The following is a 6,000-nucleotide window of genomic DNA, read 5'->3' as shown; positions in this document are numbered from 1 at the left end:
CTTACATGCGTGTCTACAAGCCCGTCTATTTATGCGTCTACCATTTCGTGTCTATAGTCACATGTATGAGGAAATTCAAACGCACCAATAGATGCGCTTTAGACGCGCAAATACATGCATGAATACAAGCGCATAAGAAAACCAAAATTGTTATCTATTTAATTTCTTTTGTGTGTCTACAAGTGCATCTACATGGAAAATTAGACGGGCACATAGACACGTTCATAGACATGCTTTTACATGCGCCAATAGACGCGAACGCAAAGCTAAAAATCTCATTTTTTTAAAAAGATATTTAATTTCTTTTTATTAATTTGAATTACATAGCGCGTGTATGAGCGTGTGTACTCTGCATTTGAGACGTGAGTGTAGACGTGTGTTTTCTACAATTTAGACGGGCAAATAGACGCGAAGCACAGAATTGGAAAAAAACAAATCAGAGAGTTTTTTTTCCCCCTCCCATACATCAAATTGTGCATTTGGAAAAAACACAATGGATCTAAAGGCGTGAGAATTGAAAACAAAATTCCATGTATTCATTATATATAAAATGCATTTACATGGGGAGTTTAAGTGCTTGTCACCTAAAGCGTGGCCGCAAGCAGTAGGCTCAAAGATGGATAATAGATATACAAGGAAACAAAGTCATAGAGGAGGTATGGTGCTCCTCTACAAATCTGAAGAAGAAATATCTTCGCTAGTACCACCATGGCTTATACTAGCGTTGCTATCCCCCTCCTCGCTATGCTCCACATCGGGGTTCACCTACACACACAAAAGATTAAGGTTGCTTACGTACAATTGCAAAGAAAAAGTTATAATTAGCTATACTTTTAATAGGAAAGTAAGAAAAACATACCTCCTCTAGCTGTCGAATCCTCATAGCCCAGTTGTATTGCTCCTCAGTGATGAGACTCTCCTCATAGAAGCCATGTGGCTGTGCGGTTATGGCCTCGATGGTAACCTACCTCTCTAGGAGTAGGTATCCTACCAACGATACTAGTCTGCAAAACAATTATGATATATATAAACAATTATGAGACACAATGTATTAGAACAAATTATATAAAGAATTGAAAGAAATATAAATTTTAAAAAACTAGAAATCAAAATATACTTACAAACTCTCCCTCCCACGACTCTCTGCCGCCCGATCCGTAATGCGATGATCCCATGGTTTCCATTTGGATGCGTCGCGCCTCTGCATGCTGGCGACTCTTCACTTTCTCTGTTGCTTTCTTCTTGGTTTTCTTCCACTCTATGCGGTGGCACATAGGTGGTTGACCATAACCAACATGACTAGCTAAGTTGCTTGGCTTCTAATACATATCAACCTGTGAAGGACTCGGTGGGAAATGAGCTTTTGGGCATGTGGCCAAGTCGATATAAATATCACGGCATGATTTATGCCCGTGCATACCTAGAAAATAGTGTTGGCAGACCTTTTCCATATGCAAGTTAATTCCTTTACAATTAGAAAAGGGGCCCACCACCCTAGGCCAATCTAATGCTTGTACAATGACAAGGAAAGCTTAAGGGCCATGTTGGGGCTAAGTTGATGTAAGAATATTTGTTATGAGGCAACATTATTCAATAATATTTTTATTAAGGCAAGTTGCATCAGTTAGCATTAGCATGAGTTTGGAATAGATTGTATTCTCTATTTATCTTATAGAGATTAATCATTCTCTAGTCTGAATGGTCCTTAAGTGAGTACAAAATGAGCATGTCTTGCTCTTTTGCAAAGCTGGCATAAAGGTAGGTACACGCTAGAAGGCCAAATGGATACCATGCATAATTATAGATCAGATTTTTAGTATTTATTAAAAAACCTGCATGCACCTATAATATCAAAGTGGCAATATACATATCTAATGGCTCACATCTATAAATGTCTATATCTTCTTGACATTTAGCATCTTCTTTGATTGATCGAATTGATCAAGAGGGGATACGTCAATGAGTATGATGAGTTCAGTGAAATACATTGAGGTAACCCCTACCTATATCATTCCTATTTGAAAAGACATCTTCTCTTCATTTCAATTTTAGCCTTCTTTGGGGTAGCATTCCAATGGACACCACTCTTATCATGGGCCAAAGTCATATGGAAAACCTCATTATAGTGACATCAACCTTACTATGACAAAGAGGATAAAAATAAAACCAGTATTACCAACCTCAAGGGAGATAATCCTTCACCTATTGATTTGGAGGAGTGGATCAGCAAGTTGGAGATGTACATACCCTTTATCCAGGGATGAACGAAGCCAAGATTTTTTTATGCAGCCCTATACCTAGAAAGGTATGTACACACGTGGTGGAGGCATATCAGAAAGTGATCATAGATTTCCAACTTGGAGTGCATTTAAGACAACTATGGTTGAAGTTTTGTATCTCCCATAGAGAATGAAAAATTGGAAAGTAAATAGTATGGATTTCAACAAAGAGGTTCCACCATTAGAGACTGCTTCAATCTCTTTCAAAATCATCTATGTATATTGAGGTATCTTTGACTTAGCCAAATTGAACAAATGTATTTTTTCTACTGATTTGGTGCTCTTATGAAGGGCATAAGCCATGTAGCCCACCATCATTCATGAGGCCATCTAGTTGGTTGAGAGGTGCAACCAAAAGTGTAAGAGAGAAATGACAAATTCTCAGCCCAAAACAAGGCGTGTTATTTAAGAAAACTAGTTCATTCAAATAGAAAATTACTTTAGCGAGCATGGATATATGCATGATAGAAGGCCTACTTCTTTACTTAACAAAAAAACTACTTATACTACCATCTATGCATTAAAACAAGGCACCAATTCGAGTTCGAATGCTAAAATAAAGAGTGATTATAGATGAGTTGATGACATGGGTAATGACATGGAAAGAGTTTCACCTTGTACTACTCAAAGCAAATATCTATCTAGTGACAAGCTATGGGACACACATTCCAAAGATCTATATTAGAAATGCGATGAAAATTGGACATCACACCATAAAGATAAGTGCAAAGAAAAGAGCACCAAAATTAGCATCATGATTATGGACAAGTTGAATAAGAAAACCAATGGATCAGGGAATCTATGTCAATATGTTACAGGTTTAGCTAGTAAACCAATGGATTAGGGAATCTACATCAAGATGTTACAAGTGTAGCTAATGAATACATATACTAGCCTATGGAAGGATATTATGAGAAGCATTATGGTGCTATGGATTTATTTCCATTTGACCCAAATGATTGGAAGTGTACTAATGAGGGGATTCTTAATGCATACTATGACCTGATTGATGGATTCCCATTTGATTTGGATGGTGTAGGTTGAATTTCACTACAACAATACTCACCACATGTGTGAGGTACCTCCTCCATCAGGCGTTTGGAGGAGTGCTAAGGTAATTGACTAAAATTTGTGTCCATGCACAACGTAACTGAATCTCCTTGTAGGAAATATAGAACTTAGTTGAACATAGAAATCCCAATTTTACTACATAGAACACCATATTAGGGAGTTTGGAAATTTTCATATACTTTGGGAATTTATAGGATGGTCAATATTTAGTCACATGGTCAAATTGTTACCTACTTTCTTGAAGGTGAAACTTTTTTTAGATACTATATAGATGATAGTACCAAGTTCCATCTTCAAAAAAGGGATTAAAATTTAGCCACAATATGGTCAAATCTTTATTTCTAATTTGAGAGTGAAACTTGGAAGATTCCAAAATTCTCTAATATTATGTTACAGGGGAAGTGTGGATATGTTACCCCTAGCAATCTAGCACCCACCTAAGAAAGATCACTTTGTGATCAATTAGAGGTGAGGCTAGGGTTAACACCGCACTTGGCTCAAAGAGAGTGATTAGAGACGAGGGAGAGTGTAACTTGATCACCCTACCCATAAGATAAAATCTCAACTTTGTCCCTCTAAAATGGTGAGAGACCTAGAACTAATCCTACTGACATTTGAGGGGTCATGATTTAATTAGCTCTAACTAATGCTGGAAGGTTACTCGACTTATAATATCCACCTAGCCATAGACATTTGATTGTCAAGATTGAAGCCTCCTGCTTTCCTTGATTGGTTTCCCTTATTTTTATAATTAGTAGAGCACACTACAATGCTTTTTGGACACATAAAAGCAGTCTCCTTTTATTATTCTGTTAAATAAACTCAATTTGAAGTACATAATAAACCAGTCAAAAATAAAATGCTTTATTCCATAATAATAATAATAATAATCAAAATCTTTACTCGACAGAGTGATACAAAGCCATCTTTTTGAAGAAAGATACCATCCAATAAGACCTTCTAATTCCATAGGATTGGGCTATATGTGATTATACTCCATTTGTGGTCAACATGGAATTTATTGGCTTAGAGCCCCTCTAAGCTTCCTTGATCGTGAAGAGCCATCTTACATAATAATGATACTTATCACTTAGCCCTTTGATCTCTTAGGTTCATGTGTGATTAACAAAAAAAAAAAACTTATCTCTCTCAAGAGCATCGGACCAACACTTGTTGCATATGAGTTTTTTCACAATCCGCAAAGTGTTAAGGAGAATTGGACTTGGGATTTGAATGTTATGAACCACCATATTCCTTAACACACTACAACACAAACGAGGCATAGACGCGCATGTTAGATGCGCAAAGTGGCGCATCTATCATAGCACCTATAAGTGCGTGTAAACGTGCATGTAAATAGACACAAATTGTGCGTCTGTATATCCGCACAAATAGACGCTAGTATAGACGTGCCAGCAGACGCACAATTATTTAACCACCTAAAATTGTAATTCACATAATTAAAAAACCAAATTTAATATTTATTTAACCACCTGAAATTGATTCTTGAGAATGCACGTGTGCGCATGATAAAAACCATAGAATTAAGAATACACATTGAATCATTAAATTAAAAAAATAGAGTTAATAATTACTCGAAGTACCATTGGCATCCTTGAAGTGAGCAAGGACACCACAATCTTGGATATTTCTCTTTTCATCTATACGTTGAGTTCGAAGATGTTTACCCTCACACCAAAGTGCATTGAATAATGTGCACTAGTCGTAAAAGATAAAAGATCAAACTAGACATGCTGGACCCTCACGAGGTGTTCAAATAACTAGACATGCTGAACCATAAGATATGTATCTCATCATTTTAAAATCCAAAATTAGAGATAACCATAGAAACATTGTTTATAATACACTTCTTAATATGGGATGCATAGAGCCTATCCCTTCATTAATCGTATTTATTTTCTTAAAATAAAATCATGATGCTAGTATGTTTTTGTATTTTCTAATGGTAAATTTAAGTAATTCTAACCATACACAATTTATGAAGCAGAAGATTGGTCAATTTCCTTTTGTCCATATGACAAACGAGTTATATTGGCGCATACCTAAATGTTATACAAAAGGTGTTACAAATACATGAAAGAGCTTTGTGTATGCTCAAATTCAAGATTAACGTAGCTATTAAAAGAGTTAGTCAATGTTAATGAGAGAAGTCTTGTACAAAGTTGAAGAAAGTAGGTAGATAAACTAATTCCCAACGCCAGTCTAAACAATCATGAAAAATGCTATAGAATATATAGTCACTATATATGCCAAATTACAATGGTGGAAGATTTTACACATAAAAGATTGTTTTTCTTGCTCTCTACAAGTATGTGAAATTGCGGCTAGTTGAGGATGATAGTTTGCATGCCGTCAACAAACAAAAGAGCATTTTTAAGATGTGTGGTGGCACCTGCCATGCTCAATTACGTACATGGTAGCCACCTTCTTATAACCATTGTTGCTCATTCGACTTCAGTAGATAGTATATCATGTGCTTCACTTGTGATCACATGGTAGTCACCCTCTTCTTAGCTCTTAAGTAGTGGATTCGAAGGGCACCTTGGCCAATTTGCTAAATGTTACCAACGGATTACCTTGGATATTCTACTCACGAGGACCTCGGCTGGGTACGAGATGGTCGTCCTTG

This window comes from Lygodium microphyllum, chromosome 29 (assembly GCF_053477565.2).
Source record: "Lygodium microphyllum isolate KBCC chromosome 29, Lygodium_microphyllum_v1.1.10, whole genome shotgun sequence".
NCBI lineage: Eukaryota > Viridiplantae > Streptophyta > Polypodiopsida > Schizaeales > Lygodiaceae > Lygodium > Lygodium microphyllum.
Note: the sequence above shows the minus strand (reverse complement) of the source record.